The sequence below is a fragment of the Zosterops lateralis genome, assembly GCF_965231275.1.
Source record: "Zosterops lateralis genome assembly, chromosome: 6".
In the NCBI taxonomy this organism is placed as follows: domain Eukaryota; kingdom Metazoa; phylum Chordata; class Aves; order Passeriformes; family Zosteropidae; genus Zosterops; species Zosterops lateralis.
Window position 1 is genome coordinate 11,763,837 of NC_139761.1, and position 13,652 is coordinate 11,777,488.

The following is a 13,652-nucleotide window of genomic DNA, read 5'->3' on the forward strand; positions in this document are numbered from 1 at the left end:
TCAGCTCTAATGAATGAATATTTAAATATATTCACCCATTTCAATTTTCCCTTTGCAATTTATGAGTCAGAGCAGACATGCACGAGCTGCAGAGCCACAGCAGTATTTACTACACCCAGCCGAGCAATGACAGCTCTGTGATTTAGAAGAAGAGAAACAGCAGCAAGTCCCAGAATTATTAAATTTGTAATGTCAATGTCAGCCAGCATCCTTTCCCATTCCAGGTTTTCATATGTGACATTGAAAAACAGATCACAAGGAATAAAAGCATCCTCAGAACATAAGGGTTATAAATTTCAGCAGGCTCCCACTCAAGAGGTTTTTTTGTTAAAGTAGAGCTTTTATTGCTACAGTAGAAATCCTCTTAATCTGGAGACCAGTTGTGTAGGGTGGCATGAGGAGGAAGACCTACACTGAGTGTCCAGACAGCACAGAACTTCTGACCTCAGGAAATCACTGTGCCACCAACCTGAGGAAGTGGGGACAACAGCAGCAGCACTTCTAACCGATAAATTATGAGTATTGACTCTGGTGGGATTATTTTTGGCAAGGAGATAAATCCGGATTTATGTTCACTTGACTTAAATTTGTCAATTTACTTCAATGGACCTTCAGCACTTCACAGTCTTTATCCTCCACAAATGAGGGAAATGCTCTTATCCCCAAAGCCCTGGGAGTTACACTAAGATGACATGCCTAATCCCAGAGAGATAGTAAGGAGTTAGCTATTTTAGTTTTAGCAGATTTTAAGGCTCTTGGCCTTTTTTTTATGCTATAACTTGAGCAACAGATAAAGAATGAAAGCTCAAGTTTTCAAGCTCAGCCTTAGCGCAGGAACTGAATCATTGTTTTCTGATTCATCCCCAGTTACCTGTGCTTTCAGAGTCCACAGCAGCCTGAAGGTAAGGAAGGAAAGACCTAACACTGGAAGAAAGAAAATTCAAAAATTAATCTGTGCATCCAAACCATTAAAAGGCCAAATTATTTCTAAGACAGTCATGCTTGTCTACAATAAAACTGATTTTTTCCCATATTTTGCCCAGAGAATACATACACTGCCAGAGAAATTATGTAACTGAGCTGAGAACTTGCATCTTGCTGTTTTGAACCAACTTGGATTTTCCTGACAAGCTGCAAGGATAGATAAGGGAATGGGGGCAGAGCAAGAATGATTGCTCTGTCAGCACAAAATGCAGTAAAACATTCCAGTCACAACATTTACTGTATTCCCCTGATTTTTAGGGTACATTATGAAAAAGTCCCAGGAAAAGGCTTTTAGAAACAGACTATTTTCTTTCAATCTAATTTTGGATTTTTTCCCCACTTCTTTTTAAAGAGAAAAAAATCATTGCAAGCTGCAGTGATATGGAGGTTTTTGCTAGAGCTGTCAGTCCTGCCTATAAAGACCTGACTTGTGTCAGCAGGGAAAAACAATCCTGAAACGAAATCAGTTTAACAGAATAACATTTCCTACTCAATGAGAAATGGTCTAATTGAAAAGAATGTCAGCAAACAGCTCATTACTGAGATTTCAGAGTCCAGAAAGCCGAGGTGTGGGAACACAACAAATCCACTGAAGTCACATTTTGCAAAGACCCCAAACAAGCATTTATTTTAAATAGGTTTGGACTGTCTTTTACTTTTCTTTCATTCTCTATTGATGATGAAGATGAAATGCACTTTTTGGCACTCTAGATGACACCAATTAAACTTGATTTCTTGCTTCAGCTCTTTACTCCACTTGTCTCTGACTTCTAAGACTATTTTATTTTGAGCTTTAAATTTCTGCTTTGTTTAGAGAGAAAGTGTTTCTCCCACTCAAGCAACCTAACTTTCAGCTCATTGAAAATGCACACACAACTTCCAAGCCCTGCCAAATAGATAATTTGTCCAAAATTTGTATTTTATCCTTATTAAAAGTTAGGATAATTCTTCTATCTTTTTACCTTTTACTCTTATGAAGGATGGATTGTCTCTTATTACTTCATTACACAGTACTTGACAGAATAGTTTCTTGATTATAATTGCATAGGCTATTTGCATTACCTGCCTACCATTAGCAAATACCATGTTTTCTTATCCTTGGTATTTTTTCCCTCTTGGATGTGAAATAAACATTTTCTGGTCACAGGTCAGTCCCTGGGCTATAATATCTCACTTCACACTTATGTGTATCTCATATAGAGAAATGAAGGGGACTATTTGAACTACCAGTATTTGAAGAAAGTCCATTACCCTGGGCTCTCCCTTTCCCTTGCTAGGCCTTTCTCCTTGCAAATCTTCTTAAATTGAAAGAGCAAAAGCCTCAGCATACAGTATTTGGAAATTACTATGAAACAGCTGAGCTCCACCTCATTTTTCCACAGATACTGAGACTGCATGTATCATATTTCTCAACATTCTGCAGTTTATATTTATAGTCACTTGCAAGCTAAAGCTATTTATCAATTCACACAAAAAAAGGGCAATTCAAAAAAGGAATCACCCTGGCCACAAACTTCCTTGGCACATCTGCACCTTCTTCCATTAGTGCCATCCACACTAGCTAGACATTGATACTTAGGAATTGCTCTGGATATTCTCCTGCTGAGTAGATAAAGCTTCACACAGCTACTGAAAGAAATAGCTCTTATTGAAGAAAAATAACCCAAGCAAACAACAAAACAGGGAAGACTTCAAAGAAGCAGGACTGGTTAGAGAGGCCATTGGACTGGAAAGCTGCTAAGGAGGTGATAAGGAAGTACCCCCCATCTGAGAAAGGCTTTCCACTTCATTGCAGAGCCCACTCACTCTCTGCAGGAGCTGCACAACTGGCAAGAAAGAGCCTGGGAAAAGCCTCATGACTGCAACATTGCTGGCAGACAGGAACTAGCAAAGCCTCTTTCCCAGCTACTCTTTCAGAGGCTGGTGACAGTCAGATTTTGATCCCAATTGAACCAGCACCAGCCTCAGATGATGCCTTTAAGTCTCTCAGTTGCTACACAGATGCTGTAGTAATAGTTATATCCACAAAGCAACATTCCCTCATTACATCAGTGATGGAGATTCCATGGGCTCTCTGGGCAGGTTTTGAAGTTTGTGGCATGCACAGCGCAAGGGATGGCTGTGATACTTGTTGGGGGTGGAAGGAGGTAAAAAGTAAAGCAAGAGCACAAGAGAAAGAGAGGCATGTCCCCATTTCATGTCTTGGGGTACACAGCCCTAGCCTAGCATTGCACAGCCACAAATAACAGACAACAGAATGAAGTCAGACCATCAGAAAATAAGGGAGAAACAGCAACCAAGCCTGGGAACCTCCCAGACTCTCAGGACCAAGGCTACAGTTATCTTGCCATTATTATTGCTGAGTCTGCTTCCTGTTGTCCAAGAAATAGAGACTGGAAATCAAGAGAGGAATCTCTTTTCCTGGGGGCTCACAGGGCAGACCTGAGAAAATCATGGTGTCCCCTGATGCTGCAGAATCACATCTGCAGAGCAGGCATCAGGGCAGCAGCTCCTCAGAAAAGTACAACAGTGATGAAAAACCCACATAGCATAACTTGACTTACCTGCCAGAATTTTTCCTATTTAATGGCAGTGTCAGAGTCAGGGTTCCCCCTCATTGTACTGGCTGAATTAATCAATTTTTCTCTGCTCCTATGTGTGTCAGGCAGGAGCTACCCACTGCATTCAAATGTTACAGTTTTGACATTCATCAGCATTTTCTCTCTTCCCTGAGCACTAGTGAAAGTTTTCATGCCACAGTTTATTTACAGTACATTCAATTCATGCCTCTAGCCATTCTAGAGACTTCCCACACAGAAAGTCTTATAAAGGCTTTAGGGCTCATTTTAAACCTACTGAGGACACACAGACTTTGCTCTCTGGCTATGGAACATCACATTTAATTGCCTTACACATTTGAATCACATTAAAATTATTCAGGAATTTCAACAAATTAGAATACAAACTGTAGATAAACTACTGATCTTGATTCTCATCAGCATAACCCCCCCAGCAGCTACAGTGACCTGTTCTGAATTCTATTTAACAAATAATTTTCCATTGGACTGCTGTGTTTGCCACTGAATTGTTTGCCTAGAAAAACAGCAGAGGTTTTTGCTGGGCCAGTCATTTATCTTTGCATGTGTGCCCACATCTTTAATAGGAGGAAGATATTTTCCACCATATCGCTCACAAATGTATATGTATTATTCCCAATACTTATATTATGCACATATATTATTATATAATTACATTATGACAATTTCATTCCAATTGAAATAATTTTATTCGTAATTTAGATGAGTTCAAATCCTGCAGCATTTGGTGTGAAACCTGAGAGGTGAATTGGCTGTATTATAAAAGCAAGGTATTCACTTCTTACCCCAGGCAAAGAGATATTAAATTCAGACTGCTAACACACAAATAAAACCCCAATTTAAAGACCAAAAATAATCAGTACAGAGAACTGTACAATAGCATTACAGTGGGAAACAAATGTGTGTATTAAGCAGTGTAATTCCTTGAAAGATGAGGAACTGATTCCCCTGGATGATGCTCCTGCCTCAGACAGACTGCAGCCTACAGCAGAGATGTCATTATGTCAGGCTGACACCTGATGTGTTCAACCTCCTGGAATATGAGATCTGCTTATTATTTCCCTCTTCATAACAGGTTCAAGGCAACCTATTAGCTCTATTTCTTTTATTTACTGCACTAAAGCATTCCAAACATTTCCTGAAAACAGTGCTGCAATACAAAAGTGTATAGCAGTTTGCTTTCCTTCTTCAAATTGTACCTTTTTTTTCTGCATCCCAGCATTTCTGCAGAGGGACAGTTTTGTCACAGGCTTAGATGCATCTTGGATAAAGGTGTGCAAATAAACACCTCACCCTGTGCCTGTGCCTTGGGACCATGTAGACTACACAACCAGTGGTGAGTATGTCCTGGCTTCACCATAAGAGAGACAGGGACCTGTTTAATTGGATCCAGAGGACAGCCATGAAGACTCTCCAAGGGCTGGAGCTGCTGAGGAAAGGCTGAGAAAGTAGGAGCTGTTCAAATTGCAGAAGAGAAGACTCCATGGAGATCTGTGTGACCCTCCAGTACTTACAGGGATCTTATAAAATGGAAGGAGAACAACATTTTATACAGTGATAGGTCAAGAAGGAACAAGGGTTTTAAACTGAAAGAAGAGATTTAGATTAGATGTTAGGAAGAAATTCTTTACTTGAGGGTGAGGATGGTAAGGCACTGGCACAGGTTGCCCAGAGAAGCTCTGGATGCCCCATCCCTTGAAGTGCTCAAGGCCAGACTGGATGAGCCTTGAGCAACCTGGTCTGGTGGAAGGTGCCCCTGTCCATGGTAAGGGGGTTGCAACTAGATGGGCTTTAAGGTCCCTTCCTACCCAAGCCTTTCTGTGATTCTCCAAAACCTTGTAAGAACAATTTCCAAAGCTTGAGAAACCCCATGCAAATGCAGCAGAGACTTTCAATTACAAACAGCCCAGTGGAGGTTCTCCCCTGCAGCCTTCACAAGGGTATTTCAGCTGCCTAATGATGCAGGAGAGGGCTGAGCACTCAAACCTTCACCTTCCAGCCTCCTCTGGTTCCTGCTTCCCTCTGCACAATGGCGAGGAGCCCTGTGAGAGCTGTTCAGGCACAACAGATGGCTCAGACACAGCTGGCTCTGCTGTTAAGAGGACACTGCTCTGGCACCCAGCTTTCCAGCACATGGGACCTGAAACAAAACCCCACATCTGGGAAGCTACAGAAAAAAGTGGCAAATGCATTATGCTTTTCTCACCTTGATACCTTTTCCTGTGAAGTGGCATTCTGTGGGCAAGATTTCAGCACCTCTTATACTATAATCAATCCAATTTAAAAACCCCATTTTTGTTACCTTTACAGTGTGTTACAGGGATAAAGCAGAAGAGGTTCAAATCTACCACCTACATCCTGGATGCATCAATAGGTAACAAGATATCAAGAGGTATTAAAGAGAAATCAAACTTCATCATCTCACTGGTTGTACAGGTCATAACACTGGAAAATGTTCCTAAAGAGCTGCCTGGATGACTATTTTCTGAAAAACAGGCTATTTTCCGAAAAACTAGGCACCACACCTATATGAACATGAAAGAATGTATTTCATGTATGCCTTCTTCACAAAGCAGCATCACATTATTTGATGGGAGATGGCATTCCAAACAGAGGGATCAGTGATGCCTCTCTTGTGTTGATATGTACTTAATAATGTTCCAGCCACAAATACTTCCACCACACTTCAGTATATTCTCTACAGGCCAGAAAATACTGATGGCTGAAAGTCTCCCAGCATGAGGTTTCTTTGTGGTTGCGCCCATGAAGGGAAAGGTGCATCACAGTCATTCAAAGATTCATTGTCCTGGAGGAGTAATTGAGGAATGACAAACAGAGAAACAATAGAGCCAGCAGAGGGGAAAAAAAACCCAAGGAAACATGAGGCAATTGAAAACAATTCTTGAGATGTGTTGCAAAAGTTATATTTAAAAGCAGAAACAAGAGGTTAGTGTAGGATGTTGTGAGGGTTAGACCTGCACAGTGATGTTCTGTGGAAGCCTTTATTGGATTGCCTGCACTCTTACAGTGACTTCATGGATGGGACTGTGTCCCACGTGAATGCAAAAATAAATCACCCAGATAATGTCGTAACACTTCAAATATAGTTAATCGTCATGAATTTTTCTCCCAGAGATTCAGAGTAGTACTTGCTCAAAAGGGAATGATTGTAGAATTTGAAATGCAAGCATTCAGGGAGCAAATTAATGTCTAATTATGAATGTTAAAAATAAAAACAGAGCTATTAATTTCAGGAGCAAATGATGACTCCTTATGTTATGAAAAAAAATAACATCCCTCTAGAAAATAGCTGAAGAATCCATTGATATTTTTTCTATCATTTACTCAAATTACTGCCAAATTTTTTCCTCTGACAAGTTCTCTCATGAAACTATTTTGTATTTGTTCATTCAGTTGCCACCTTTCAAGAAGATCTCAGGTTCAGGAATAATTAACACAAAACTAAATACAAGTTTATTAAACTAGAGGAGTTTGGTGAAAAGCTAAGTACAGCTAGGCTTCCTAACTCAAATTAAAATGGTACCATCAGATCTCAGGGCAGATTAAGAAGAATACAATTTCTCTGAAATTACACCCTTGACAGACACCTAAGTAAAAGGCAGTTTAAGACACAATGAAAAGGTCATTATCCTCATTTTTTAGGACTGCAGTTTCCAAGGGAATGCTTAGGTACCCCATAAAATCTATGGAAAATGGGAGGATAGCAAATAGGGGGAGGAAAGGAGGCTCAGGGCTCCATGTTACATTCTCCTGCAGCAACATAACGTGAAGAGCAAAGCAATCTCTGTAGTGCCAAGGCCCAAACAGACTCATTGCACCAGGAAAGCAGGAGTTTTCATTTGGTGGAACATCAAGCCCAGGAGTCACTTCACATGTCAAGCATTACACAGAATCATAAAGTCACAGGATATTCTGAGTTGGGAGGGACCTACCATGACCACCAAGTCCAGCTGCTGGCAGGACATCCCAAGAGTCACACCATGGGCCTGAGAGCATTGTCCAGACAGTCCTGGAATTGTGTCAGGCTTGGTACTGTGGTCACTTCCTTGGGGAGTCTGTTCCAGTGCTCAACCACCTTTTGCATGTAAAACCTGATATCTAAACTAAGCCCCCCCCCCGACTCATTTCTATCAGCATATCCAAATTTGAATGCAGGATTTTGTATAAAAGTGTTGAACCATGAGTGTTGACCAAAATGCAAGAATTTAAGCCCAGGTTCAGTAACACTTTTCTCTTGTAACAAAAGGACACATTTTCTGTTACTTCAGTGGATTTAGTTCAGTTGCACCAATGAGAGCATTCAACTTACTATAAGCAACTGGAAAAGTAACAGGAGAAATTTCTCATTCCCTCAGAGAAACCTTGTCAGACTTGCAAACCTCCCTCTCTCTGAAGGGCATTCAAAATGCATCAAATAAAAAAATCCCCAAAGATGCATAATTAATGTGGTAGTTCAGCTATTATGTTGAAAAACAAGGAAAACATTGTATACGTCATTAATAAAAAATTATTTAAAATTGCACTTCTGAAGTAGAGACCAGAGGTCCAAATGTAAATTAAACCAGATTCTGGATTCCCAAAAGCATTGTCTTTACTTTAATAATGACATGTTGTCTCCACTGCCTTCTCAGTAAACTCTCAGAACACCAATTATCCAAGGAAGTACACAGCTTCTCAGGTGAATTTTGCAATTCACCTGTCGCTGAAGCAGCCGTGACCAGACTGCAACAGCAGTGCCAGAGCTACTAACTGAACACTGAAATGCTGAGAGGTTGTCCTGCAAGGACAGCCACAAATTACAGTAAATTTATGTTAGTTTTTATAAGTAAGTGCAGTGCAGGCCAAAGAAAAGCTCTTGGTTGTGGCTAGCATGGCAATGCAGCCTGAGAAAGTCACACAGCCGAGGGCAGGTTTATCAGCGAGAGGCTGTCCCAGTCCTGCCTTGCAGCTTCACAGCTCTGGCAAGGTCACAGCATGAGTGCAGCAGGGTTTCCCCATCTGAAATGAACCAGGAAGTTACCCCAGGATGCTAATGGAAGACTGACAAGTGGAAGCTCTGCTCAGGTCCAGCCCAGCCAGGCTGCTGCCCAGAGAAGAGTAAAGATGAGATTTTGGATATGATTAAGATTTCACTTCATGGCTTTTGCCCAGATTCTCAGGTTATGCATCTGGTCAAAACATTATCTGTTTGAGGTTTCAACAAAGAAAAATTAGTCCATGGTATGCCTACAGTTCACAGATTGCATGTTTCATATTAATGGCATAATAAACATTTTCATTTTTGTACTAAAAGCAGTATGTGATTTGAACTGATGTCTGCATTTAAAGTAGTTGCATGCATTAAAACAAATAGCAAATATGTGCAAATTAACCATCCAGACTGGCTGGGGGTAATAGATCTTTTATTTTGATTTATAAGAAACTCTTTTTAAGAACAAGAACTTGCCTTAGCAAGGATTTAAAAAGCAAGGAAAGGGAGCGAATCACAATATTTCATTTGCTCTATTATATATATATATATATATATATATATATATAAAAAATATATATATAAATATAATATATGTGTAAGCTATGACATTCTTTACCTCATATTCAACTTAAATAATTTCCTATGGACCATGAGGTGGAAGAGCTCTGGAATTTACTTACAACTCTTAGTGGCAAGCCATCAAAGGAGGTGGTTATGCAATAAACCATAAAAATAACATAGTTCATGGTGAAAATATATCTAAATGATATTCAGAGGCAATTCTTTGCTACTTGCTTATAAACAAGTGGTACTAATCTGAACCTAAGGAAATTGCTTTCTCAATATAAGCCAGTTTCTACTAAAGAAGGCACACTTTAGCACAAATTGTTACATAAGTTGCTCTTCTAAGGATGCACTTCAAACAATTTCTCGGTAGAAATCTTCCTGAGGATGCTACCTGAGTTTTGCTGCCCTGCTGATGGAAATTGGAGACAAATGGATCTAGCTGAAACTGTCTGGACCATAACTTCAGGCACTTTCAACCTTGGTGAACTTCAACCCTCTTCAAAGTCTTCCTGAAAAAAATTTTAGATTGATTTTAAGAGGCACTTATGCAAAATTGTGAAAATGTAGTGAGAATTACCTTTGGATGAAACTTTATCATTTCTGTGCAGTACCTGGGTAACTTCTGGTCGGCTTCTAAATAAGCTTGTGTAGGATATCCAGGGACTGGGAAAACGAGATGAATAAGCAGAGTTCCATTAAACCTCCACCTAAATCCAGTACAGGGAGTCCTACCCTTTCCAGAGACCCATCATTCCCATCCTGTGCTAGGCTGCTCTGTCCCAGCTGGGAGCCATTCTGCACACGTGGCAGGAGTCATCCAGCTCTGGGGGAGGGCCAGCTCATCTTACTGCCACTGGAGATCAAGCACCTCTAAAGTTGCTTTTCTTTCCCCTCATAAACTAACTCCCTGCATTTCAATTCTTCAAAGTGTGAAAACATCAGACTATGGCTAGTCTGCACAGAGTGGTTAGTTATGAAGAGAGCAGTGAGAAATTTATCAAAGAAAGGGGAAAACACCAAAGACTCTTTGAAGCTCCTGAGACTACATTCATGTTTGCAAGTAGTAAAGCCCAAAAGGAGTAAATGTGTAGTTTGTCTCACTTCTGAAATCACAGTATCTAATGTAAAAGCATTTGGGGAAGTAGGGGATACTCTGAACTACCTCCAGTCTAGTCCCACAAGCTGAGACACATTAAATACGGTCTTAGATCACATCTCCTCATTTAAATTTGTTTGAGGGCAACGTAGTTTGTGCACTCTGTGAACTAAAGCACTGTAAGTGACAATAACTCTGAGGGTTGGTGGGTGAGGTTTCGTTGTTATTCTTTTTCCACAAAAAATGCACTCTGTACAAGTTAAACCTTGTAGGAACTCACATAATAAAAAGGATCTACAAGACAGTAAAGCAGTAATCAAAGGCAGAAAGGAGACAGAGGAGAGGCTAAGAAAAGGGGAGACTCTACAAAAGCAATAAGCCTCATTAAAAGTGGAAAACAGGGAAGAATGGAGTGCAGAGTGCTCCGGGATTTCTGCCTGCCTTTCTAATGACAGCTGGAATGAAAGCCGGAAAGTCTCAAGTCAGAGCACAGTAAAAAAAATAAAAGAGCAGACGAATGTGGTGTAAGCACATAGACTGCTATACCTTTAAATGCAGAAGACAAGGTGCTGAGACAGGGACAGAAAAAATGAAAATTAAATGGTGAGGATGCAAGCAGTGACTAGGAGGAGCTGGGATTAAGAGACCGAGATCAAGGCTAGCTGAAGAAGGAAGAGCAAATATTTTCAGTAGAATGCAGGCCAAACCCTTATGTAAGGATAATGGGTAATTTGAGATCCTACAGGTTTTTGATCTGCCTGGTTTGTTCTGTTCTGCTGTAGTATTGTATCTTTACAGCTGCCTGCCCCTACAGAAAGAGTAACCCCATTGTAATGCCATACCTTATTTCTATGATGAAGCCAATAGCTGAAATATAGTGACTCACCAACAGTATTTCAGCTGAGTGAACACAATGATTCTAATAACTGTCTGCTAATTAGCAGGTTTTTGAGATAAAGATAGTTGAATAGCTTGCATCCTCTGACATCCCAAATTAATAATGCTCCAGTAGCAAATAATAAAGTGGTAGAGACTGGCATTATTACTTTTTGGTACAGTACAAAATAGATTAAAATTAATCTGGCTTGTTTATCTACACAGTCTAGACATTTCAAAATGCTGGAAAACTCTGTCTTGGCTCTAACATACGATGCCCTAGAGAGCCCCATATAAAACTAAAAGAACTTCTCCTAAAGCGAGATGCAAAAATTTATACATTACAATTTTATGAATAAAATTAATTAACCAACAATTCATTACATTCTAAAAGCTTCATCTGACCATAATAATCCTTGTTTGCAGCCCAAACAGTATTTGGTAATTGCAGAGTGATGGAATAATGTGGCTATTTTTTGATTACAGTTCATTACATAAGATAACAAGGAAGAATTTGTGTTTGAATCATAATGAAAACTCAATTGACACCACTCTTCTAAAGTATTTTCAATGACTAAATTTCAGTCTATGTTTTAATCAGTTTTATATTAGAAAGAGATTTTAAGGAGATAGTGCTGTGAAAATAATTTCATTGCATTATAAAACCTTTGACTGGATCTTCTAAGTAATTAAACTCCAGCCATCCTGGAAATCTGACACAAATGCAATTCTAAATTCAATATTCTTTAAGATTATACAATATCAAGTTTCTTTTATTTTCTCTACTACCTTTAATCAAATTTAAGCTTTTCCTTCCCTCTCCACCTTCAAACAGTCTACAATTTATAGCCGCAACATAATTTCAGGGGGGATAAATTCTAGACACCAGAATCATGCCTCAGCACACAAGTTAGACTTAAGCAACAACATGGGGAACCATACAGAATGCAGTTACTTTTCTCAGCAATGATTCCCAAAGACTGCTCTCTCAGGACGTTACCTCTACCCAAAGAGCTCTCTTGCTGAGAGCTCACTCAGATAGAGGGAAGAGTTCACATGAGCTGAGGCCTCATCCAATAAGGTATTTCTACCATGAGCTCACATTTATTTCAGAGGCCTTTCTCAAGGCTGCACTTAACAAAATAACAGATCATCTCCTATGGAGATGGATACAGGTTGCAACAGGAACAATTACAGTGCTGCCCACCCTTCATATAAGACACACCTGGCTGCCCAAAGTTTTAAAGTGGTAACTGTAAATTTTGAATTAAAACACCAGGAGGGAAGAACATAGGGCCACCACCTTGGAAAATGCCATGCAGTTGGGACTCAGCCTGCCTAGCAACAGGCAAGGGCTGCTTCACTTCCAGCTGACATCCTTCTGACTTTTATGAGGATCCCACAGCTTAAATTAGGAGTAACTCTAAAACCACTGAACAAGTTTCTATTTAAAGGTACAGCTGGCTTGTGTACTGGAGGCACAGTGAAGAAAAATGCAAACTTCAGGCTCCTGTTGAACAGCTCACTGCTGAACAAGGAAGCAAGAAATAAAGAGCAACCTGGGATACAAAGATAAAGTTGGTTTTTCATTGTAAGACTCACTTAAGTTTAATGCCCTATGTTAAAACCTGTCATAGCTGTTGAAAAGGTGATTAAAACCATGCAGCCACAATATCTTAGTCCAGACTCCAAACAATACAACTGGACCCACAGTCTTGGTATAGGCTTATTTTTTACTACAAGCAATAAGGAACATAAACTACAAGCCAACGGAGTAAATTATGCTCATTAATTAATTAAAGTCTGCTGTTCACAAGGGTATTCTGAAAAATTTTCTCTGAAAAAGCTGTTTTTAGTGAGCCTGCAAAAAGTGGATAGAAACCCCTTGCATTTGTTCCAATATGAAAAATCAGAAGAATAAAAAAGATGCCACAGAGGAAAAGTTGCTACTATACATGGTTTCTGGATTCCATGACAGAGACAATTTACTTAGCACAATTATCCTGTGTATGTTAAAACACCTTTACAGACTATCCAGACCAAAGACAAGATAAGCTTACAGCACCACAAGATAATGCATGTTCATATGGAGACATGATCAGGAATACATTCAGTTTATGTGATGCATAGACATATTATTTTTCATATATATACACACACATGCAAATAAAGTATTTTCTAGAATACTTTAGAATGTGCAGGGAACACAAATTTAAATACACTTACAAACAATCTCTATATATGTAGATACACAGTAATGCCTAATGAACTTTATATTTGCTGAAGAATAGCCCAGCTCCTGTCTGAGTGCCAAAGAACCTCCCCTGCACTGAATAGCATGATGGTAATTTTCTGTGTCCAAACAAGAACTATGGAGAAATGCATACGTGTTTGCAATGATTAGTGTAACATGTTAATTGTTTTCACCTCCCAAGCATCAATTCCATTATAGGCTTGTGTACTAACTTGTCAAGAATAATAAGACATAGCATGTATTTTAAAAAAAGTTTATTTTTTCCTTAAAAAATTTATACAGACT